This window comes from Lissotriton helveticus, chromosome 8, assembly GCF_964261635.1.
Source record: "Lissotriton helveticus chromosome 8, aLisHel1.1, whole genome shotgun sequence".
Taxonomy (NCBI): Eukaryota; Metazoa; Chordata; class Amphibia; order Caudata; family Salamandridae; genus Lissotriton; species Lissotriton helveticus.
In genome coordinates this window covers 249,184,722-249,212,365 of record NC_136069.1, presented here as the reverse complement: position 1 = coordinate 249,212,365, position 27,644 = coordinate 249,184,722, and positions in this window count along the sequence as shown.

The window sequence follows — 27,644 nt, the reverse complement described above, 5'->3', positions numbered from 1 at the left end:
CACACCTAAAACACCTGAGCTTATTATTATTTTTCACTTCACTAGTTTTAAACTTAACTGGATACTTTTGCTTATAATTAGATTTACTTTGAACTTTAGAAATAGTTTGTCCAGAGATCATTTTCTGCTCAGTGGTAGTCTTTTCACTAACCTTGATACCCTTAGCGCTGCGACCTGAGAGTTCTGCCTTCCTAACAATGGCCAGAACATCTTTAAGCTCTGAATCTCCATTAATCCAAAGTCTATCTTGGATTGACGGATCTGAGGCATGCATAACCACCTGATTCCTTATAAACTGTCCTTGGAGATGATCAAACTTACAGTCTTCCGCCATTTTCTTAAGTTCAGCCACATAAACATCAATTGTTTCATCAGGATGTTTTTTCCTGCGAAAAAACTTGTATCTGGTGATACCTATGCACACCTTAGGAGAAAAGTGGTTATCGAAATCTTTCAAAATATCAATAAACACATTCGAATCACCACCCCCTGCACATTTTGACATCTCTTCATAAACTTTTAGACCACCAGCACTTAAAGAGTGCAAAAACAGTTTTTTCTTTCTTTCTGGTTTCATGTTTCCTTCTTCATCAATAGTGTCAATAAAGTTTAAAAAATATGCTTTCCATTGAAGCCACTTCATACAAGGTTATATTCCCAAAGGCCAAAAGGCTTGTGGTGACTGAATAGTAAAGTTTTGAGTAGCCATGTTGAAATAACAAATCGAACAGTCAGAAGCAAAATATGGACTGGAAAAAGTCTTCAGAAGTTGTAGAAATGTGTAAAGTGAAAATAAAGAAGCCTTACTTGAGGTTGAAATGAATAACCAGTAAACAAGGAGTACTTAAAACGCTGTAATGTAGATTCCAAAATACACAATGTAAATAATAATCATCAGGGTGAAACAACGGCGAAATACGATAAAAACTGTAATATTTCATCGATCTCGTTGCTATGGCAAAACCAGAAAACGAATGAAGCGTTGTCATCAGAATCAGAAGTCAGAGCACGGAGAAGAATGCACAAGAGGCTGCGTTCGCGCTGAAGATCGCGCTGAAGGTAACCGCTTCTCCAAACTTTAAATGCTGCAAATACAATAAGCAGCGCTGAATAAAAGCCTTTCCCAAAATTAATCCTGCGCAAAGCAGACAATAATAAAGTCAAACAACTCTGAATGCGCATAAATGAAAACGGAAATTCTGTACTCACACGAAGATATTCATATGTAGAAATAAATCAATTCCAAATTGGTTCCACTTCAAACATCAAACAAAGGATTTGTTCAAAAACGAAGTGAAAATATCTTCTTTAAAAATCAATAGATAAACAAAGAATTCCTTTTCCTCTTGAATCCAGTAAACGAGGGAAAAAACAAAATTCCTTAGCCACATCTCTGCTTGAGAGATTCCTCTGCTGTGCTGGGCCCTAATAGAACTGGGTGTGGTCATGACGAGCTCAGCTCGTCATGAGCACAGGAGCACTGTACTGCATGACGAGCTGAGCTTGTCATGAGCATGGAAGGGGTTAAAATAAGGGTTCGAGGGTTTCCTAGTGCTTCTCTGACATCGTCGCCAAGATTGTAAAGTTGACTCCACAAAAGAATTGTAGATTAGAAGATTTATTGGAAGGAAGCACAGGAGCAAGGTAGGTAACAGCCTACACAGGACTTCTTCCCCAGCAACTGCCTCCACAGAAGCAAGGAAGGGAATCCTGCATAAACACAGAACGTTGAAGGAAAACAATTCCAAAGAATATTTAAAGAGACAACATGACACTGTGCAAAAATTATGTGTTTTACTCACAATAGAGTGTCAAAGTGTCAAACATAGGGGATTGAAAAGTCACATACAAGTTAACTGAACATATGGAAACGACAAACTGGAAAGTTGGCAGGTGCAGGTGTGTGGATGGGGACTACACATCTTCCTTTGACCCTACAACTGGAAGAACAGTGTTGATTTTTGCATGTTGAGACTCAGAAGTACAATAGATCTGCTTTTGGGTCCCAGCAATAGCAGATCAGTGGGGAGGGAGTGAGGAACAAGTATAGAGCTAGTGGGGCATCACTGTCTGGGTAGACTAATTGATTATTCTTACTTACAAGTAATGAGTTATGTGGCATACCTGGATGTGCATCCCATTTCTGGAAGTTCAGAGTTGTACACAAATGACACAAATTAGATGTATGGATGCATGTGGAAGAGATGTGGAGTTGCGGCTAGGGTGCCTGACTCCGGACCACGGGGTTCACGTTTCGATCACCGGCAGCTGGTTAGTCCAGCACCATGTAACTCTAGGCAATAGCTCGCTTAATCTTCCTGACAGCCCCCAGCGCCAGGACACCTCTCCGGAGGTAGCTGTGCACTTTGCAAATGCTGGTATTTCATTTTATTTTCATTTCGTGTGGGTCCCTGTATGCAAAGAAAAGTGGTGTGTGTTTGTAAGTCATGACTGAGGTGTATGACAATATGATCCAGTATAGAAGTACAGAAGTATTAGCGACGAGTGCTGCAGGTCACATTTCAGGTGCCAGTACTGGAAGAATTGGGCTGGGTGCTTCACATGAGACTAAAGTTATAACAGCAGAGCCGCATTTTGGTGCATGTATTGTTATGGAATGAGGTGAATGTAGAGCTGCCGCTGGTTATTGCGTCAGTTCAGGAGGTGGTGTAGCAAGGAGGGCGCAGTGAAAAGTGACGCATCGTTGTTTTCACGCAGCGATGCGTTACTTTTTATAAATGAGGTCCCTGGAGAGCAGGGAAATATATGTTTTAATGAATAAAAAGGGAATTGAGGAAAATTGAGCATGAATTCAATCCTGCAGAATTAAGTGAATGTGAAAAACAGAAATGCGTAGGAGCAAGCAGTAGCTACCCGCATACAGAAAACAAAACAGCGTTTATCATTATAGTAAACATATATGCCCGTCTTTTAAACTACATATCGTGATAGAGCACGCTGTTTCTAATTTCGCTTCTCTCTACTCCAAAGTTAAGTGCTGCTAAATGTATCACGATAATTGCATCCATATTCTCAGCACGGATAATGCCAAAGCACTTCCTGGGTTATCTACAAGATAAACCAACACTCTCCCACCAAGCCGAACAGATGGAACAACATGCGGCCCACCCACCCAAAGTGCTTTACTTCTGCATGAGGCCTATAATGCGCTCTATAAATGCAACTAAAGTACGATAAGTCAGCTTTCTTTGATCCAGTTCATGGAGAAGGTTTCTTTTTCCCACTACCCGATTTCTGCTCTTTGTTGAGTGAGTTGACATTTCTGAGTGAATTTCTGTCTGCTGTGTTTGGTGAAGTTAATCGATATACTTGGGTTCAATTTATAACCATTTCTGGCAAATGAAAAAACACTGTTATTTTCGAAACAAAAATGCCTCTCCTACAGTTGTGGCCCGTGCATGTAAGAGCGGTGGGGCCAGGTTGGGGGGTTGTGAGTGATTTCAACATTTACAGATTAAAAAAACTTGATTCCAGCCAAACAGCCTAGCTTCAGACAAGGCAGAGGGACAGAGGCAGCCATCATATTCATTTGGGATGATGTATAGCTCACAGTAGGCAAGAAGCAGCTCCATTTGATATTGTCCACAATGACACACTACTACAAAAACCTCCTTACTCTCAGAATAAGTGAACATTTTCTTAAATGTATTGCTTATTACTGAGGCATAAATGTTTTAGTTTACCTACCACCTTTCACAGCTACTTACACCCAAAAAGGTGGTGTCCTTCAGGGGTCCATCATCTGCCTTTTAATATTGAATATCTACCTAACCCCCTTAGCAAACCTGACTAAATCATGCAACCTCACCTGTTACACCTGGGCAGAGGACATGTAAATAATTTTAAAAAATGGATGGCCTTGAAGAGCTCTACAACGCAAAACTTGACAACTGCCCAAATCCATAAATAAACATCCAAGCTAAAGCTCAACACCTCAAAGACAGAGAACATGACCAGTGGACAATGCCAAAAATGTCATCCTACCGGCGTATGGCACAAAAAACTTGAGGCAGGCCCCTACCACTACATCAAGGGAAGTTGGGGTCAGATGTACTTAGATGTTTCCAGGTTGCAAATAGCAGAGTCACAGAATTGGGCTGTTTGAGATTGGAAAAATGCCTTTTCTATGTACCAAATCTTTTTTTGCGATTTTGGTAAACAATTACCGAATCCCAAATTGGGTCACCGGTTCGGCATTAGATAAGGGCTTGTTAAGGACTTCCCTTCCTAATAGTGACTCTCAGTGGTATGTGTGAATGTTTTGCAACCGAAATACAGTTGCAAAACATTTGCATTTGACGTACCTAAAGTAGGTGGTAACCTATTCGCAAAATGGTAGGGGTCTCCAAGGAACCCCTTCCCCCTTGTGAATGGTTGAGAAAAAAATTTAAGAGCAGGCACGGAGGGACCAGTGCCTGCTCTTAAAAATGAAAGGAAAACTTTTCTTTTTTTTTTAAACATATCTAATTTCCCTTTAAGGATAACGAGTTGCATTAAAAGAAAACATTGCTTTATTTAAGAGCAAACACAGACATGGCAGTCTGCTGTCCTGTGTTTTAAACGATTCCCAAATGGGTCGCAAATTGTGACCTACCTCATAAATAATATTGAGGTGTCAATTGCGACCCACTGGGAATTGCAATTATGTAAAACACGCAGTTGTACATAGCTGTTTTCAGCATTCTAGTGACGAATTGCAAACATTTGCTATTAGGAAATCGCAAATGGAATTCTATGTACATTTGCCCCTTGCAAACCTAGGGCTAACCATGGATTCAGACATATCCCTAGAATCACATGGCAACATCATCACAGAGCATCTTCGATACAAAAGAAACCACTGTGCCACTTCTACCCATATGTTGGATACCAACAAAAGCTACAAGCAATCCTCCTCTTTTCAAAGTTTGACTATTCCCCAGCCTGTACCTTTGTGCACAAAGTCTTCATAAGCAAAATACAACTAATACAAAATGCTGCCACAAGACTCCTTCTCTACTTTCACTCTAGAGAAAGCATGAATCTAGTCCTACACTCACTCAACTGGCTACCTACAACTAGAATGGAAGAATGGCAATGATCTGCATTGTCCATAGAGTCTCTCAAGGAAAAGGATAACTATACGTACAAGTTAAATTTGAGGATTACAAACTCTCCAGGTTCGCACCACAATCATCTTCCACCTTACCATAAGAAATCCAAAGGAAGCAATGCTTTCTCAGTGCAGACTGCCAAACTCTGGATCTTGATACTAGCCAAGATTAGAAGCATTCAAGGGCACGTATGTGTCAGAATACAGGTAAAAACACGGCTATATTCAAGACTGGAACATCTTTCCACAACCATGGGAGAGAATCCAGAAAGATAATTGCACCTTCAAGTACAATCTACAGTTTAAAGCCCACATATATGGAACATCCCAACCGACACACTACTCCCTACATCCAGGTAAGCTAAGGGCTGATGAATATTAGTGTAAGTATTATATAGTAGCGTTATGTATAACCCTTTTGGCCGACACTAATACCAAAACACTCAGTGGGCAGCCCCAACTATAGCCTAATCCTCTTACACTGAAATAGTACACATCAGCTATTGGTCTCGTACATCAGCCAGTACTGAAACAGCCAATAAATCATCCATCACTAACTGAACAGGCATGGAATAATTGAAGAAATAAGTCACATACTACTCACCAAATGGAGAATTATAATCTAGTCCACTACTGCAGGTCCCAACTAGCTACACTCTATGAGCCTGATTCATAAAGGTAAACTTAAAACAAAAGTCTAAGTTTAGACCTGAAGTCTAAGTTTAGACCTAAAGTCTAACTTTAGTAATAGTAAAGTTAGCCTTTTGGTCTAAACTTAGACCAAGAGTCTAACTTTAGTAGTAGTACAGTTAGACTTTTGGTCTAAGTTCGATTTTTGGTCTAACCTTAGACTTCAGGTCTAAACTTAGACGTTTGGTCTAAGTTTACCTTTGTGTATCAGGCCCTATGACTTCATCTTAAGACCTCAAAATGACATTCATATATATCCCCTTCTTTTCTTCCGGTACTTCTCTCTCCCACAATGCCTTCTCAAGACTAAATCACTTTAAGCAAAATATCAGGTTGGAAAACCCAGTGCTGTCACAAGCTTAGGAGACTATGATCATATTAAATACCTTAAAGGGACCTGTAGAGCTGCCAGCTTATTGAAAACCATAAACTGTACATCTATCTCTCACACCCCTTCATCCACCATACAAGGCCTTTCAAGCCATATAAAAACAAAACTGCTGCATAGCCGCACAGCAGGTGAGCTGCTGTTATGCCAAAGGCAAGCCCTTCTGTGCCTGGCCACAAACTGACCTTTCACCTGCTAAGACAGCACCTGGCATGCTGGCCATTCTTCCCCACAAACCATCTCAAGGCACAATGGGATTTATACATAGGAGGACCTTTCAAAATCATGCCTGGAATGGCTTGGCCTGCTAATTTTTTAGGGGGTCTTAAAACTCCTTCTGTTTCAAACATAGACATAATGCTCATATTCAGAAGAATAGACAATTCATGTGACAAAGCTAATCTAGCACTAGGATTTATTGTATATTCCTTGTTACCTGCCCACTAAGTAAACACATGACTAGCAGGGATAGTGCAGCTCCAAACTCTAAATCATATATTTGGATTGAGTAGCAGGGTCATTAACTTCCCACAGAAGACCTTCAATGTGGCTCAATTAATGATCGGTCTGCTGCTAAACATGCAAATGAACTCTAAGAACTGTTGGAGGAAGGATCATTGGTTGTCCTGTTTATTATGGTAAAGTGTCTCTCCAATGCTGGTGGTCCTACTATAGTGGCAATGTGTCCCACAGGCTTTATCGTGCTTCACTGCCCTTGCCCTCTATGATGGGAAGGGGGGGTGGTGGTATTTGTTAATTCCAAGTACTTGATTAGGGAAATTGCAATACCAGACTTTTCTGAGGCCAAGGCTCTAGGATCCTCAGCCTTAATGTTGTGTGGGATTGTTTGTTTTTCCCCCTGGGCCCAGCTGATCTCCTTATTGACCCATTTGTAGATCTAGTACTTCTACTATCCCTATCGCATGTCAACTTCTTAGTAGTTGGTGACTTCAACATTTGGACGGATCCCTCGTTGAGTCCCTAGGCCAATAACTTTATTAGTAGCATTGCTGTTCTGGAGCTCCATATGAAAGTTCAGACTCCTTTGCACTCTAAAGCTCATGTGTGGGATTTAATTTTAGGGGTACTAGAATGAACACACTGTTTAAAAATCTTCTCTTTGCTGTGGTTTGGATCATTATTTAGTTCTATTCTACTTCAAGCATACCTCTGAGCCTTCATAGAAGGGTAGATTACCACAGAGCGCTTAAAAGAAACACCACTGGTCTAAACTAGCGGTTAGAATGAGGGTAACCAATACTTTGAGTAAATCATGGAGTGCTACACCTAAGGGAATTTAATACTAAACACTACATGTACTGCCTCGTGGTGCAGGCTGTAACAAATTGGAAAAAAATGCTGGTGCAACTTATATATCTCCACCCTGCTGGCATTAAACAAGTCTTAAATGAATATAAAAATCATATTTTCTCGGCAAAAGACATATTTTGAAGCAACAAAATCCTGATAGCTGACAATACATCCAAAGATATTTTTCAAATATAAAATCATTCTCCTATCCTAGGTGTGCTGGGGCATCAACCAAGAATGCACAAAACTTGGTAGACAAATTATCCAATGTTTTAATGGCAACATCTGTCATTATGTACCCTTTTACATAGAGAATGTTTGTCTTGGTCCTTTCTGCAGGGTCATCCTAAAACCTTTTGACTTCACCCTTCTGTTTTTGGAACCCCTTTTTGTTGGCTTTTAGAGCTCTGTGTTCTTTTACTACTGCTTATCAGTGTTAAAGTGTTTAAACATGGTACGATTGGCTTATACCCAATTGGCATATTTAATTAACTTGTAAGTGCTAGTCAAAGGGACATTACCTGTGCCCTTGGCCCGATAATTAAATGCTCACTTGTGGGCCTGCCGCACTGATTGTGCTACTCACTTAAGTAGATCTTTAAACACGCCTCAGGTCTGCCATTGCAGCCTGCGTGTGCAGTTTAAACTACCATTTTGACCTGGCAAAATAAACCTTCTGCCAGCCCCAAACCTTCTTTTTTAATAAATGTATTTCAAATCTAGGGTGGACCCTGGACATCCCGTAGGGCAGGGTGCAATGTATGTAAAAAGTAGGACTTTTATCTTTAAGTTTTATATGTTCTACTGCTAGGCCTATGTCTCTCATGTGATAACTTTAGAGTTACATTTTTACAGTTTGTAGGTGTAATTTCCGAAAGGGAACAGGTACCCTGTTCATGTTTGAGGTCTCTGGAGTTGAAATGAAAAATCTTAACTTATGGTAAAGTCAGATTTTTAGTTTCCAATTTGAAAATGGCACTTATAGAAAGTTTTTCGAGAAAATTAGGGCAAACCCAATCTACCCTTGTGGCCTTGGGTATGAAGATTATCAGGCAAACATGCCAATAAGGGAATTTATTTCATACACAATTAAACATTTATAAAAAATTTGGATGCTCTACTGTGGCATTGTAAATTAATTTTCATATGCATATTTAAATTTTCAAGAAAGAAATCAATCTCAGCACAGCCAGGTATATTTCTTATTTTTATATTTATAACTTTTTGCATAAGATTTTAGGGTACAAATGTTTCTTCAAGGACATTGCTGACAGATGTCTCACCTTCGTATCTAACACATATTTCTAGTCAGCAATGTACAAAACCCATTTCTCTAACAAATCAGAAAACTGGCCTATACATAGTGCCTAGATTTAATCCATTAACAATTTTTGGACAGTAATTGAATAGAAAATGGGTTGATGCGTTGACGTTTCGGTCTTTTATGGGGTGAATCTATAAGATCATCTTCAGGAAAAACAATCTTTGGAAGATTAATGACCCTTCTCTAAAGAATGTATTTGCAATTAATTTTTCAGCTATTAACTGATCAAATAAAGTCAGGAAGAATATTCACCTGGGAAAAGTGAAGAAATCCTTAAAAAGTTTTCTGGACAAACTCTTAAGTACCAGTTCCACCATATTAAAAGTAAGACGTTGCCTGGACAGATGCTAAAAGAGAATAAAATGCACCTTCATAACTATAAAAAAGAAAATTAAATGTCAAATCTTGAAAATCTTGCTTGCAATAATAATAATTTCTTTCTTTATTCTGATGGAAACACATCCATAAAAGATACAATAATACAATCATACAATATAAAAGTCATTACAAACAGATAAAACAACACAAATGGTTAAAACAAACAGGTTACTAAAACCCCACAGTTCGGAGGCTATGTATCTCATCGCACCGACAATGACATCATGAATACGAAACAATGGGAAATTAATGAATTGTTGATAGCCTAGATCTGTGAGCTGCCTGCAAAAAACATAACACTGTGTGAAGGGTATAGGGGTTTGGTAAGGGCCAGACAATCTGCTAAAATCAACTGGTTTAAACCCTTATTATTTTCACATGCATATATCCTTATCCAGCAAAGTTAGGGTTTAATTGCCACTTGATCCCCCAGATATTCATCCCCTAACTCTCTGTGCGCAGACCAAGCTGGCGTGCCTTGGAGGACTCTCAGGATCTGACACAAAACGTATTTTCCACCACCTGTAATCTATGAGAAGGGATGTACCCCCAGACCTCACTGCCATATAAAAAATTTGTGATGGCCTTGGATTTGTACAGTTTTAAAATGACCTCCAGTGCCCATAAGCCCAGTCTGCTGGCAAAGCTGGTAATGGCCCGCAGATGTATTCAACTCACTAAGCTTCCCATCTAAGAAGGCTCTCCACTGTAATCGCTCGTTGAATAACACACCATGATAAGGAAAGACAGGAACCTTAGCGAACATGTAATGACCCGCTTTAAAACTTTTTGTGCAAGGCCCCCGATGACCACCAACTAATACATATGACTTAGTAAAATTAACAGACAGGTCCAGCCTGTCCATAAAAGAGACTATTAAAATCTGCAAGCCCCAGGTTGCACAGGCCACGCGTTATCGGCATGGAGTAAAACTGGCAAGGTTCTAGGAGAATCCGACTGAAATGCCATTAAGGCCGCCTCGAGACCATTAAGGTAAACAGAAAATAAAAAATGGAGCTAAAATACAGCCTTGGCGCACCCCCCCTTGTAATGATTTGTAAGTGCCCCTTCATGTGTGTACCTGACTGCCGCTGTTGTCTGGGCATGGAGTAATATAAGTAGATGGACAACAGAAGGGTCCACTCCCAAGGAAATTAAAATGTCCCACAGCTTAGTCAGATTAACTCGATTGAACGCGGACAATAGGTCCATGAAGGCTAGATTCCAGACACCCAGTTGTATCAGTGTGTATTTGGCAGTCAAAAGATAAAGATTGAGGCATTGATCTGTAGTTGACATGCCTTCACGGAAACCAAATTGAACGTCTGATAAGATTTGATTGTCTATGGCCCACACAGACAATCTGGATAAGGGGATCCAACCCAGAACCTTTAATACAGCATCAATAAGGGAGATCGGGCAATAAGATGGCGGATTCTCCTTGTCCCCTTTTTTGTAAATTACTCGCAAATAGATGAGTATGATACAAATCATGGATCTTGTCAAGAACAGATGAGTAAATCTGTAGATACCTACACATGAAGATAGTTATTGCCTTAATTAATGTACATCTAATTGATCTAATCAGTCTAGTTAATGATCAACATGTCTTACATATGATGTTTTCTTTACAACTAGAAATTCGTACAGTGGAATTCAGGGACATCTTAGGACTTTCGTAAACTTTGTGGCAATTGAATTATTGTTCTATATGGAAGAACACAAAAAGAAAGAAAGCAGCAAATATATTGCCAATCTCATTAAAGTAAAATCTATTGTCAGTGAAACATAATAAACAATCTATATGTTTGCTACATCTTGGAGTTTACAACCATTACTGAGAATTAGAATTCTTCTATTTACAAGGATGTTAGGAGAACTGCAGCAAACGCTGTGCCGATAGTATCTTTTGCAGATTGTTAACAGGCTGTGTTAACAAGCCTCTGAGAGAATACATGTTTGTTACTGTCTTGTAGGTTATAAAAACATTCTGTTACTGCTTTATCACTGTAAGTACTGTGGCCATATCTCAAGGGTATTAAAACTGTCTAAGTCCAGATAGACCAGCTACACAAACCTACGTATTTTTATTATTAGCTTTTGTAAATGCCATATGTTTCGGCTCGTGGCCCTTCACACAGAACGAGATAGTGAATAAATCTGTGCAGTAAAATTTGAACATCGGTGTTAGAACTGGGGGTCTCTAGTTGGCAGGGGTAGGTACCACTGCCCAAATAGGGACCCTTGCTTCTAGTCAGGGTAAGGAGGAAACCCTCTGAGATAACCCCTGCTCACCCTCTAGGTAGCTTGGCACGAGCAGTCTAGGCTAACCAGAGGCAATGTGTAAAGTATTTGTACCAACACTCACAGTAACAGAGTGAAAACACCACAAACTGACTCTACAACAGTTTAGAAAAATAAAGGTATTTAATCTAAACTACACAAGACCAAAACGACAAAAATCCAACATACACAGTTCAAGAATATGGTTTCAAAAGAGTTCTTAAGGTTTGCGATAAAATTCTTCAGGTTGCGATAACATAATCCACAGTTGCGTGAAAAGTTCACAGTTGCGTCACATTAGCTCACAGTACCTTTTAGTTGCGACAAAGTTCCAAAAGCAGAAGCTGGTGCGGTGGAAAACAAGCGATGCGTTGCTCCTGAGACCCTGGGGAGGCGATGCGACAACCCCGCTGCAGCAGCGGGCGTGTTGTGACGAATCCGGTCTGTATGTGGAGGAAGGCCACTTGTATGGATTCCGGTGCGGAGGTTCTGTAGGAAATTTGTTCTCGCAAAGGTATGATGCGACGATCTTTGGAGTTGCGATGATCTCCGGGGCGACGATGCGCGGTCCAGCGGTGATCTTCTCTCTCGCAGCTCCTTGATGCGATGGCTTCTGCGACGACACTCGCAGCGACGTGATGCGGTCCGCAAGCAAGCGGTGCGACGATCTCACCCAGCGACTACAGGCTCTGCGACGACACTCACAGCGATGTTAGACTTTCCCGCACCGGTCTGGTGCGTCCCGCAAACGAAGGATGCGACGGCTCTGGCAGCGGCAACAGGCGCTGCGACGATCTCGGCCTCCGCAGCAGCGGGAATTTCCTCGCACTGTCGGGGATGCGCTCCGCAGCGAGTGATGCGATAACTTTTCAATTGCAAAAGTCTCTCACGCTTAGTTTCAAGCTTCCCAGCACAGGTACAACTTCCAGAGGCATCACAACTGGATCAAGCACTCTAGGAAGGACAGAACTCTCTCAGAAGAGTTCAGGGAAGTTGGGGGTGAAGTCCTTTTGTTTCTGGGACTTCAGAACAGGGGGCCAGATCTCCTCAGGCCCTTGGAGACTCCTTCAAGACAGGGGACACAGCACAACAGCTAAGTCCTTCCCCTCTCCTTGGCAGCAAAGCAACAGGTCAGTCCAGCAGAGCAACAGCAGGACAGTTCCTTCTTCAGTTTCAGCTTTCTCCTTGGCAGAGGTTCCTTCTTGATTCCAGGATGATCTAATTTTCTGTTGTCAGGTGTCCTGTACTTATACCCCTAAAAGTCTTTGTTCTCTTTGTGCAAGTGGACCCTGAGCCTGGTCTGAACCAGTTCTGGGTGTTTCTTGAGCACTTTGTTTTCCTGGCTTCTCCTTTTTTTTCAGAGTGAGGGGCAGGGTCGTCAGCCGCCCAGCAGGAGGTGGAGCCAGCATTGTGGAAGGCAGGCACAGCCCTATTCAGGCCCAGGTGCTATCTCCTCCCACCACTCAAGTTGCAAATGCAGTCATAGGGCTGACTCAGCCAGCCTCCTGGGGAATCCCCAGCCCCTGTCACTCTCAAACCAGACAGTCAATACACAAACAGGCCAAGGCCCTCAGAAGGGTCAGACAAGAGAACAGCAACTTTCTAAAATTGCTGTTCTCAAACACAGGATTTAAAAACAACCTTTCCTAAAAGATGTGTTATTAAATTCTGAGTTCAGGGATACTAGATTCTTATGTCCTATATTGTTCCTAGGAGAAGAAATGCTGGTAGCCACTGTAGCCAGCATCCCCCATGTTAATCTATGGAGCAAGATAGCCTTACAATAGTGAAAAACGAAAATGGCTGCCATTTACTACCAGAGCATGTCACCTGCACCAGTACATGCTCTACCTTTTACATACACTGTACCCTGCCCAGGGGGGTACCTTGGGCCTTCCATAGGGGTGGCTAATGTGCACAAAAAGGGAAGGGTTAGGCCTGGTCAGTGGGGACACTGTCCAGGAGGACATGGCAGTTTGTAGACTGCACACAGGCACTGCGGTGGCAGGCCTGAGACACCATTTTAGGGCTACTCATGTGGGTGGCACAATCAGTGCTTCAGGCCCACTAGTAGCATTTGTCATCACCAGCCCTGGCACACCCAGTGCACTTTACTAGGGACTTCATGGTGATATAAATATGCCAATCAGGTACATCCAATCACAATATCAATTTACATAGGGAGCACTTACACTCTGGCACTGATCAGCAGTGGCAGAGTGTCCAAAGCATCTAAACCAGCAAAAACGAAATCCAGCACAGCATCAAAAATACCGGAGGTAGAGGAAAAAAGATAGGGGGAAACTACGTCAAGGATGCCAGGTCTAACAATCGGGTATTAGATAGTAATTTTATTGAGCCAGTACACTTAAAAACATGTCCAAATGCCGTCATTATCGGCAACCTTGCATAGCGTTTTCTATCAACAGTGAAGATCGAACGCTTTGCAGGAAGTGATACTGTTATATATCGCATTATTAATAAGGTAAAACTGTGGCAGCCATCTTGTGAAGGGTTATATTTACTTGTTTAGTACATTAAACGTGAGTAGCTGAATTCTATTAAAAAAAATCATTCGCTATCATTGATGGTTCACGACAAGTCCACAACTTTTACTAGTTACAGAGTGCACACTTTGTCTCCAATATATCCAGTGCAGTACAATCCATTACAACATCATGGACAGGGTGTATTTTGAAGCACTGCTAAATGCATAAAATTCATTACAGTGATAAGTATATTAGTAACATATAATGTTGTCATGTATATTATGTTGTCTGTTAATAACATCATTGCATATATTACAATGTAATCAATTCTTACATCAATGTCAGGATAAATTCAGAACACTGAGATCAGGGATTGCCATTCTACGGCCAGATTTAAACCCTTGGTGACATTGTCAGTTTTACAAATCCAACTATTTTCTTTGATTGTCAAAACATGAACCCTCTAAATTATGTCTTCTTATGAGGGTTTCTGCTGTATATAGTGGTCCACCAAAGGGGCATGTTCCACCTTACACTTTTAGTACTTCTTGTTGGAGAATGTTGGTATGTAGACTTTCAATATCCATACTTACAAGCAGTTCTTCACAATTAAATGAATAGTTTTCAATTACATTAATCACTGCTGTAGTATCCCTGATGAATGAAAGATTATTAATGGCAAACAGTCATATAAAGAAGTCAGCATATTGTGCAAGCGGTTTCAGAATGGAATTATAACCCGGAACAGCAGGTCATCCCGGTGGGGTGTTAATGTTCTCATGAATTGTTGACAAAATGTATATCATTGGGACCGTTGGATTTGTGAAGAAAAACTGCTTGTTAGTATGGATATAAAAAGTCCCTATACCAACATTCCCCAACAAGAAGTAGTAAAAGTACCAGAGGACCTCCTAGGGAATAGACCACAACCACATAATGTACCAACAAAGTTCCTTTTAAGAATCCATGGAACTATCATTTGAAAATCAATTCTATAAACAGCTGTACAGTTTATAAATGCGGTGCTTTATTCACCAGACATTGCAAATATCTATGTCATATTTTGAAAAAAATCCATTGAATGTATTAATGATCCATCCAACCACAAATTATCAAGTGGATGATGTACAAAGATGAAATTTTGTTTTTATGGAAAAGTAATTCTGAAAGTCTTCTTGCCTTCAATGAATGGATGAACACACATAATCCGAATTTAAAATTCACGATGGAATATAACACATATGAAATAAAAAAAAATTACATAGTGAAGGTGGAAAACAACCAAATAAACACAACACTGTTTATCAAATCTACATCAAGGAACACACTCCTTAAATATACCAGCCACCGTCCACAGGTGTTGAAGGATGGCCTGCTTTTTGGACAATTTCTTCGGTTATGAAGACATTGTGCCAGAAGAGAAGATTAGTTCCTTGAAGCACAAAAACTAGAGGATAAATTAAAGGCTTGAGGATATCCTTCAAGACTTTTGAGAAAATCCATGAAAAGACCATGATATAATGATAGAAAATCCCTTTTTAAAGTCAGAAGTCGACCAACTGAATCATGCTTGGCATGTAACCACTTTTGGTACTCTATCAAACTTAATAAAAAAGACAAAAGGCAAACATTGGAACCTCCTTAAAGGCATTCCAGGATTTAGGGAGAAACTGCAACATCGTTGGATTTGTAAAACTGACAATGTCAGGAGGGAATTAAATGTGGTAGTAGAATGTCAATACCTGATCTCAATTTTCTGAGTTTATCTTGTATTTGATGTATGAATTGATTACACTGTAATATATACAATGATATTATTAACCTGCAACATAATATGCATGACAACATTATTGGTCACTAGTATACTGATCACTATAATGTAGGTTTATGCATTTAGCAGTGTTCTGAAATACAACTTGTCCATGATGTGGTAATGGATTGCAATGGATTGCCATAACATGCATGATAATATTATAGGTCACTCCTCTAATGAATACTGTTATGAAATCTTCAATACAGAGTTTGCAGATAACACATTACAAAACTGAAATGAAAGCAGTTATGACCAAAGGTGATTGAGATTCAACACCTATTTTAATAAAATATGATATACAGTGACAAATGCATGACATTGCCATCTTGGATTCCTTTTTTTCTCCCTGTAATCTCACTCTTATTAAGTCGACAAGTGTTTATACACTATTAACAATCTCTTTTAACTTTTTCTCTGTGCATTTCTATATGAAAGGGATACTTTTATATTTTCTATTTACAAGATAATTGACAATGCCGCTTTATCGTTTCATTACTCTTCTAGCTCGGTAACATCTGACATTTGGTGGACGTTGTTTTGGGTTGTCACCATCTGAGCAGATGGTAACATGAATATGTCTTGGCTCTTCTTGCCAGTAAGGAGGGCCTCACTGGATATATTGGAAACAAGGTGTGCATCCTGTAACCAGTAAAAGTTGTGGACCCATCGTGAGCCATCAATAATAGTGAATGTTTATTTTTTCATATTGTTTAGCTATTCACGTTTACTGTATTAAAAAAGTAAAAATAACTGTTTACAAGACTTCCGCCACAGTTTTGTCTTAAAGACAATCAGATATATATCAGTATCACTTCCTGTCAAGCGTACGATCTTCACTGCTGATAGAAGACGCCATGCAGGGTTGCCGATAATGAAGTCATTTGGACGAGCTTTAAAGTATGTTAGTCTCCATCCTTGATGTTCAAAAAGGGTACGGGCTCAATACTATTACTATCCAATACGCGGTTATATTTTACTGCACAGATTTATTCACTATTTCGTACCATGTGAAGGATCATGCACCGAAACATACGGTGTTTAGAAAGTTATTAATAAAAATACATAGGTTTGTATAGCTGAGCATTACATACTTGGGCTGTTTAAATACCCTTGAGATATGGTCACCGCAAGATCGCCGACATCCACAACAGCTTCGGCGCCCCACCCTTGCACCCAACCGTTGAACCAATGCCCCCCACCGCCACCCTTCGCACCTGGACCACGGTGACCACCGAAGACACAGCCCGCACGATGAACACCATCCACTCCGGATCACCGACCGACCCCTGCCCACACCACGTCTTCAACAAGGCCGACTCCACCATCGCACCCCAACTCCGGAACATCATCAACGCCTCCTTCAACACCGCCACCTTCCCGGAGAGCTGGAAGCACGCCGAGATCAGCGCCCTCCTGAAGAAACCTACAGCGGACCCCACCGATCTCAAAAACTTCCGCCCCATCTCGCTCCTCCCTTTTCCTGCTAAAGTCATCGAGAAGATCGTCAACAGACAGCTGACCGCCTTCCTCGAGACGAACGGATCCCTCGACCCCTCGCAGTCCGGCTTCAGAGCCAACCACAGCACCAAGACCGCCCTTATCGCAGCCACCGACGACATCCGGACCCTGCTCGACAAGGGGGAAACAGTGGCCCTCATCCTCCTGGACCTCTCCGCTGCGTTCGACACGGTCTGCCACTGCACCCTAGTCCAGCGCCTCAGCAGCATCGGTATCCAAGAGAAGGCACTGGAGTGGATTATCTCGTTCCTCGCCGGAAGAACACAAAGAGTCCGCCTCCCCCCGTTTCGCTCCGAGGCCACCGAAGTCATCTGCGGCGTCCCGCAAGGATCTTCACTCAGCCCCACCCTCTTCAACATCTACATGAAACCTCTCGCAGCCATCGCACGCCAGCACAACCTCAACATCATCTCTTACGCCGACGACACCCAGCTGATCCTCTCCCTCACCAGAGACCCCGACACCGCCAGAACCTGCCTACACGAAGGGATGAAAGACGTCGCCGAGTGGATGAAGGACAGCCGCCTGAAACTGAACTCGGACAAGACGGAAGTCCTCATCCTGGGATCGTCGCCCTCCGCCTGGGACGCCTCCTGGTGGCCCCCAGCCCTGGGCACCGCACCCAAGCCAACCGACCACGCACGCAACCTGGACTTCATCCTGGACCCCTCCCTCTCGATGACCAGACAAATCAACGCCGTCTCCTCATCGTGCTTCAACACCCTGCGTATGCTACGCAAGATCTTCAGCTGGATCCCGACCGAGACCAGGAAGACTGTCACCCAGGCACTCGTCACCAGCCGACTGGACTACGGAAACGCCCTCTACGCCGGAACCACAGCCAAGCTACAGAAAAGACTCCAGCGCATCCAGAACGCCTCCGCCCGACTCATCCTGGATGTCCCCCGACGCAGCCACATCTCCAGCCACCTGAGGAACCTGCACTGGCTCCCCGTCGACAAGAGGATCACGTTCCGGCTCCTCACCCATGCACACAAGTCTCTCCACGACCTGGGCCCCAAGTACCTCAACGACCGCCTGACCTTCTACACGCCCACCCGCCAGCTACGGTCCACCAGCCTCGCCCTCGCAGCCGTACCACGCATCCGAAGAGCCACCGCCGGAGGAAGATCCTTCTCTTACCTGGCTGCCAAGACTTGGAACTCCCTCCCCAACCACCTTCGGCTGACCCAGGACCATCTAGCCTTCAGGAAACAACTCAAGACCTGGCTGTTCGAGCAGTAGCATACCCCTCCCCCCAAGCACCTTGAGACCCTCCCGGGTGAGTAGTGCGCTATACAAATGGCATGATTGATTGATTGACAGTACGTACAGTGATAAGGCAGTGACAGAATGTCTTTATAACCTATAAGGCAGTAACAAAAATGTATTCTCTCTGAGGTTCGTCAATATAGTCTGTTGACAATCCGAGAAAGAAACTGTCAGCACAGAGTATGAGGCCGCTCTCTTTACGTCCTTGTAATTGCAAGAATTCTAGATCTCAATAACGGTTGTAAACTCCAGGAGGTGCCAAACATATGGATTGCTTTTTATTTTTCACTGACAATCGATTTTGCCTTAGAGATAATTGACAATATGTTTGCTGCTTTTCTTCTTTTTGTGTTCTTGCATAAAGAACAATAATTCATTTGCCACAAAGTTTCTGAAAGTCTTAAGATGTTCCATGTTAAACTTTATATTATATTGAGGAAATTAAGGTTCCTTGTATGAATTAAGGTTCCACTAAATGAATTTCGAGTTGTGAAGAAAACAGCATTTGTAAGACATATTGATCATTAACTGGTATGATTAGTGCAATTAGATGTACATTAAGGCAATAAATATCTTCACGTGTATGTATTTACAGATTTATTTGTCTATTCTTGCCAAGATCTACGATTTTTATCACACTGATCTACTTGTGAGTAAAATTTTTAAGATTTGGCTTTTAATGAACTTATTTATAGAGGTGGATGTGCTTTTTATCCTCTTTTAACATCTTTTCACTCATCTTCTTGCATTTAATATTGTAAAACTGCTTCTTAAGGGTCTGTCCACACACTTTTTTAAATATTTCTTCACTTTTCCTGTGTGTATATTCTTCTTGACTTTATTTGATCAGTTATTAGCGGATTAATTAATTGTGAATATATTCTTTACAAAAGAGGTCAATAATCTTTAAAGGATTGTTTTGAGCTGAAGATGATCTTATAGATTCACCTCAAGAAAGACCGAAAGGTTGACGCATCAACTCATTTTCTATTTTATTGCTGTCCAAGAATTGGTATTGGATGAAATCTAGGCTCTATGTATAGGCCAGTTTTCTGATTTGTTAGGGAAATGGGTTTTGTACATTGTGGACTAGAAATATGAATCATATATGAAGGTGAGACATGTGTTAACAATGTGCTTGAAGAAACATTTGTACCCTAACATCTTATGCAAAAGGTTATAAATATAGAAATGAGATATACACCCAGCTGTGCTGGGATTTATTTCTTTGTTGAAAATTAAAATATGTTTAGGAACATTAATGTATGATGTTACAGTAGAGCTTCCTAAGTATTTATACATGTATAACTGTGTATAAAGTAAATTCCCTTGTTGGTACCTACACCTACAGGCACAAATGTGTATAAATACTGGACCTCAGTTCCCACCTCTTCAGTTCACTTCCGGTCTTGTGGATACCCTGCCAGGAAGAAGGAATGCTGTGCTGCTACAAGGACTGCCACAGTGCTGGATTGCTGCTCTGAAGGACTGCTGCCATGCTTGTTGATGTGCTGCCTGCTGCGCTCGTGCCTGGGTGAGGACTCGACCGGCATCTCTTGAAAGTAGAACACAGACTGACTCCAAGGGTTAGTTGGCTGACCTCCTGATCTGAACCCTCAGCGACATAACAGGCTTCCAACAACCTTGTATCTGCACCTAGACGCTGCCGTCTGTGAGTCTACCCTTCCAAGTGGTGTCACCCTAGTCCTGAACCTTTCGAAGTAGGCCTAAGCGGCTCTGCCAGCCTGTGGTCCAGCATAACCAACTCATCTCCTTTGCTGCACTGCCCCTGGTTTATTTTTCATAACAACATGAGTTTCCACAACCATTAGCCTTAAATAAAAACATGCAATTACAACTCCAGCTACATAAAACTTTAACTTCAACTATGATGCCTGTGAAATTTGAATTGATAATTTTTTTCAGCATGGCATGCAATTTATCTCATACTTCCAGTGACCTTTCAAATTTCTGGATGCTGTCTAACATTGTTACTGTTATTTCTTCGTTCCTTTCTTCAATATTTCACTGTGGGTGCTATCTCATGTTCGACAGCATCCAGAAATTTTAAAGGAATGGTTCCGTCATGAGAACACGCACACTGGTGCTCATGTCGGAACCATTCCATCATGAGCAAGGAAGGGGTCAATTCACTAATGGTTCATGTTTAAAAACTGAGTCGCACATTTGCAATATTTTGGCGAAGGGCAGCCCTGCAAACCTTCCTGCTACGCTGCCCTACATCAAAACAAAAAGGGCAGGAATGCATCGTATCTATGAGATATGGCACATTCCTGTCTAATGCACAAATGACTGACCTGTGCCAACACAGGCACCCTTGCATGATGGTGCAAGGGTGTGTACATTGAAATCAGATTGTTTTTGTGGTGTAAGAGACACCTTCCCACTCAAAAAAACGGTTACATCACCCCTGGGGAGGTGTAGGCTTTTAGCACATGCCCATATTTACAGCATGTTGTTGCTCTATTAAGGTCAAAGCGTCTACATGTTAAAGAAATACACTTTTTTAAATTTTAAAAAGACTTTATCATATGAAACATGATGTCCGTTGTATGATTTAGTTAGCAATATTTTCTGGGCTCGGCTTATGCAAGGGCTCTAAGATGCGAGCCAGACTATGTCTCCCTTCCCTCTACTTTAATGCCAGAAACACAATAAGGAAGGTATCTCTTTCTATAGTAAGGCACTACCGAATAGCGGAACAAGGAAACATTTTATACCAGGCATTTAGAGGAATGCCCTGCTTCTCATACACTTTGGTACCTATGGATAAGCAGAGTTTCTTTTTAGGAATTCCCAAAGTAGTTAATTGTTTTGAAACACTGTGCCACTGATAAGTATAAGATTTTCGTACCTGCATGTATATTGCTCGAACATAAAATAGGGAAAAAACAATGCAATATACTCTTGCAGACACATTTTGCGTGTTGGAAACTTACTGCACAGACACAAGCAGTATGGGAGGTGGTCCTGTAATTGTATTACTCGTTGGGTGGGGATGGCTTCACAGATGTGCACATCTTGGCCTAGCTGACCAGGTGCAGGGGAACGTGCATGGCAGAAGGGGTCTTGTTAGACTCCTGCAGACATCACTGAGTGCCGCACTCCCATGATGGTGCAATGCATCAACTTAGTTGTAGGTTGTTTTGGCTATTTTTGCACAGTCATAGACAATCCTCTCCTACTTTCAAAGGTTTTCGCTAAGAGTAAAGGTGGTTCAGAGCAGCTGGCCCAATTCAAAACCCAATGCATAAAATCCACTTTACTTTACATGGTTGACCGAGAAAGGGGCACACCTTCGAACAAACCTGAATCAATGTTTTTCATGTGCAGCAAACCCCTCCCAGGGGCTGTGAAAGGATCTTCTGGAGGTGGTAAGTGGTTTAATATTCTTGTTTTATTGGAGCTCGTAAATCAGAATCCAAACTTGTCTAAATCCCCCAACCGAATACCCTGTATACTTTTTCAAAGCCTCCCAACACTCCTATGCAGAACAAATGACATCATAATGTCATTACACATCATTCACATCATTACATTCCCCCCCTAAAATAAATGAATAAAAAAAAATCAATAAATAATGCAAATAAATCAACACTGTTCAATTAGTCTTTTAGGTCTTCTTGAAATTCTTTTAGATTTTCTGTGTATCCATTCATCCTGTTGGTCATTTGAGTTTGTAATTTTTTGTTCAACATTTGGTGTGACTTTTCTGAAAAATGACTTGTTTCTTGTTATCATTCTATTATCATTTCTTGCAGTCACTGCTGTGCCTTGAATTTTGTAATTTCTAGAGGCATAAGATGAAACTTAGTTTGAGATTTCCTCACCTGTTGTTGCCGAACTAATACAAGATCACCAACTTGATAATTTTGACTTTGATACTTTTTTCCTTTTTCAGTGTAATATTTCATCTTTTCTTTTGCTTCTTTATCTTTTTCCACCACTTCTTTAAGTGCCTTTGGAGGAACTAAAGGCAGCTGCAGTAAACAAGTTTGTCTTGACTGTCCAAACATTAGATCTGAAGGGCATTTTCTTGTTGACACATGTGTAGTGTTTCTATAATCTCTTAAAACTTGACACAATGCTTGATTTATTGAAATTTGCGAAAGCTTTGCTTCTTGTACAGCTTTTTTAATTGTTGCCATCAGTCTTTCTACCATTCCGTTTGCTCTGGGCCACATTGGAGTTACCTTTTTATGTACTATTCCTAAATAGTTCATACATTTTCCAAATTCATCTCCATTAAATGGTGGTCCATTATCTGTCTTTAATATATTAGGGATTCCCCATGTTGAGAATATGCCATCCAACACTGGAAGTACTGTTGAAAAAGATGTAGAAGATATTACTTTTACAATAGGAAAACGAGAATATTCATCTATTATTGCTAGCAAATAATGTCCAGAATCTAATGGTCCATAAAAATCTGCTGCTACATTTGACCATACAGCATCTGGTAACTCAGACATGTGTAATTCTTCAACTCCTTTCTCTTTTACAGTGCATTAGCAGACATAACAAGATTGAATAGTTTCTTCTACTTGTTTATCCAGTCTTGGAAACCACAACTTTTCTCTTAGAAATGTTTTTGTTGCAGAAACACCTCGATGACTTTCATGAGCCAGATCAATTACACGACCCTGAAGACTTTCTGGAATTACTATTTTATTTCCTCTAAATAATATTCCTGGGGAAGTCACAGATAATTCTAAACTTATGTTCTTGAATGCCAGTATATCATTTTTCTTGACATTCAATTGAAATCGACTTCCATTAGTTATTAATCTCCACTTGTTTTCATGTAAAATTTCTTTTACTTCTTGCAGTGTATTATCTTTCTGTGTTTCTTCAATTAGTTCATTTTCTTGAATAATTCCTGGAACTGCTGATCTTACTATAAAATATGTATTCCTCCACCTCTAACTGTTGCTCAACCAATGTTTTGGATGGATGTCTGGATATATATTCTACTGGATTATGAAAGATTTTAAAATTATAATCCATAAATCTCATTCCCCATCTTTCAATTCTTGGTGGCATTTTTGTTTTTGGATTTCCGAAAATGGAAACTAGAGCCTGATGGTCAGTGATGATCACAAATGATTTTCCATAAATAAAATCATGAAAATGTTCACATGCCCAAACTTTTCTGGCTGAGAATATGTCTGTTCCACTTCAGATAAACTTTTGATAGCATGTGAAACTACGTATCTTGGGGTTTTTCCAGGCTTATGCTGTACTAATATTTCACCTAAACCTACAGGACTAGCATCTACTATTAGTTCTGTACATAAACGTGGGTCAAAATATTTTAAATTTGCCGCATTTATTTCCATCTTTATTTCTTCAAAAGCTTGTTCACAATCATTACGCCACTGAAATGTTTGTCCTTTCTTTGTCAGTTCTCTTAGTGGTGAACTTACAGTTGCAAAATTCTTTATATATCTTGTACAATAACTTGCCAATCCTAGAAAAGATCTCAGTTCTGCTGTATCTTTCAGTTTTTGCATTGCATTTAAAGCTGTTATTTTAATAGGGTCTGGTCTCATCCCTTTTTCTGAAAAAATACGTCCAAAAAATGTTAATTCATTCTTATTCATTTCACTTTTTTTTTATTCAATGTTAATCCAGTTTCTTGAAGTTGTTGACACACTCTGTCCAATGCTTGATCATGTTCTTCTTGTGTCTTTCCAAAAACCAAATATCATCACTGTAATTAATACAGTTTTGTACTGGCCTTATAAGATTCTTTATAACCTCTTGAAAAATCTCCGCTGCAGAACAGAATCCAAAGTTTAACCATTTGTATCTAAATAATCCCAAATGTGTTGAAAACGTTGTGATATACTTGATTGACTGTCAATCTCTAACTGATGATATCCTTTACATAAATCACGTTTTGAAAATACTGTTGCCCCATTTATAGTACTTATCATGTCCTTCAAATGAGGGCCCGGGTAACGTTCTCTTTCAATAGCAGTATTGGGAATCCTCATGTCCACACATATCCTGATCTCTTCAGTGTCTTTCTTTGGGACGATGACAATGGGACCTGTTACTCCTTCAATTATATCTTGTTCAAGTAATAGTTTAATTTCTTTTTCAACTTTTCCTTGCATGTGAATTGGCACTATTCTATGCGTTTGTGCCACTGGTTTTACTGTCTCATTTATATGTAGATTATTTTTTTTCTTTAAATTTACCTAGTCCTTCAAATAGCTTTGGATATTTCTTTAGAATTGGGTGATCTATTGAAATATTTCAATTCATCGCCAATAAACCCATGAATTGTGCAGTTACATTGCTTAATAAGCAGGGGCCCGGAACTTCACCTTCTAACACATGTACATCTTCTTTACTTTTTGCATCTCCATATTGTAAAGTCTCTTCAAATTTTCCTAAGCATAGAACTGGACATTTGGCACCCAACTGAAAAACACTAACATTTGATGGAGTCAACACAGGTTGGTCTTTCATTTTCATATATTCAGTTATGCACATTATGTATGTTGCATGTCACTCCACTGTCTAAAACAAAGGGAACTTTCTACAGATGTGTTTTTTTAATGACTGTCTAAACTCTTCATCAGACTCTCCTTCAATTTCTTCCATATGTCTTACATATTTTGTGTTTCCAATTATTTTTAAATCGGATTAACTGTTTCCAACTTTCTTTATTTTGTTTTTTAAATTGATATACACTTACAAAATAATTGTATCCTCTACATTCTTTACATTGCTGTCCCTTTGCTGGGCATGTTCTTTGATGTGGAAACTGGAATCCACACCTGTAGCATAATCTTTTCCCTCTAACCTGTGTTTCATTTTTTTTTCTATATTTGTTTTTTTTACATTTCTCTAAGTTGTTCAATTGCTTTAATTCTCCCTTCTTCCATATTTGTAGCATGTTTCTGGGCCTGTGTTTCCGATTTTGCCCTGCAAATTATTTCTTGTAAAACGTATGTCCTTTCTAAGAGTTTTTTTCTGAATTTTATTGAGTTACATCATTGTATTACTCTTAGTCGAATAGCTTCTTCATTGTTCAATTTATCAAATTCACAAAATGTAACAAACTTTTTAAGTCTAGTACCATAATTATACATTGTTTCATTTTCTTGTTGACATGCCATATTGAAATTTTATCTTTCAAAGTCTAAATTTCTTTGAGGGTCGAATTTCACATTTAGACATTTCATAATACCTTCATAAGTATTTCTATCATGTTCTGGGAATGTAACTATCAGATCTTCAACATCATCACCTACAAGGTTGAGTAATAGGTCTTTTGCTTGTTCATCAGAGTGTTTTTCACATGTTGCTTTTAAAAAATGTTTAAATCTCCTTGTCCATTTTTCAAATCTTTGCGCAATATTTCCTTGCTCAGATAAACTGAGAGGTAACAGTCTTCTAAATATTGTACTTGAAATGCTTTCAGTATCATCCCCCTCATTATTTTTTTACACATGTGTATATTTTTAGCTGTTTTCCTTTAATATAGCACTCGCGCTATTTTACTTGTTTGATTGTTTCCTTCGTGCTTGCGCACACATACACATACAGCTGATTTCCTTTGATGATGGGCTCGCGCTGCTTCAATTATCTCCCTCACGCCTGCACGTGCACACAGCTGATCTCTTTCAGTGAGGCGCGGGGCTCACGCTTCTTCAATTTCCTCCTGCGCACACACACAGTTAATTTCTTTCAGTGATGTGCTCGCACTGCTTCACTTCGTTAGTTTTTCTCGCGCCTCCATGCGCACGCAACTACTATCTTTTGATGTGGCACTCGCGCAAATCTTAGAAATCCACAATTAATCGTGTTCACTGACCTCCAATTAAGTTAGCGATAGCTACGATCACACCCCTTCGATATTGACATCTCTGGAGGCTTTTAGACGGCCAATTTTCTTATGACGGGCCCGTCGTCACACCCAAAGAAGTCTTCACTTAGTCTTCACTCTTCATGCTTGTTCCTTTCCCTTTGTCCCCATTGTGAAAGGATCTTCTGGAGGCGGTTAGAGTTTTAATATTCTTGTTTTATTGGAGATCCTAAATCAGCATCCAAACTTGTCTAAACCCTCCAATCGAATACCCCTTATATTCTTTTAAAGCCTCCCAACATTCCTTTGCAGAGCAGATGACATCATAATGTCATTTCTCATCATTCACATCATTACAGGGGTGAGCCTTCCTCCCCTCAACCCCATATACTGCGTCCCTTTCTTCTTTAATTATTCCAGTGACAACGTGATTTGGTGCCTTGAAAGGTCGCAGTTTATTCAAACATAACATGGTTGTACATTTCGCATTTTTATTTGGTCATTCATAAACATCCATGTCCTTGTACATTACTTGTCATTGTTTGCTCCCAGACAGTACAGTTTTGCGAGGTGCCCCTTCTGTCTGGCATCTGTGTTTGCGGTTCCAGGCTTCCCCATGTTACCTATGTTGGTGGGCGTCCGCCAGCACCTGCCCTGGCTGCAAGTGCCATTCTGATTGCCCTGGACCCTTTGTTGGCCACTCGCCTGCTCCTCAGGGCACCTGCCTTGCGGCATCCCAAGGACCCTGTGCGAGCATCTCATCTACTCTGCCTGTGTCTGTGTGCTGTCATTTAGCTCCCTCAGTGCTCCTGCATTGCTTTATACAGCAAAATATCTTAACTTTGGAGGATGCAAGACGGACCTGCACTGTCCCATGAGAGGGTAAAACCTCGGCCTGTGTGCCAGCATGGGTGCGTGCACCGACACTTGATCATAACCCACTGACCTTATCTGCCTTGTGCTGGAGAGTGCAGGAGTCCCCGAAACCTTTCTCCACGCTTTGGAGCGCAGGATGTTCTTAAGAAGGGTACGGATTCTGTCAGTGGCAAGCAAGCATAGTTAAACAATTGTGCTTATTTTAACGACCTCGGAAGGATGAACCTTTTAGTGCAGACTCTAGGATCTGAACCAGTCACCATGAGCTCAAAGACATGTTTCTAAAGTGGATGCATCAGTCCCCTAAGCCGAGAGTCCCAGGCAGTGGAGCCAAGGGAACCACTCT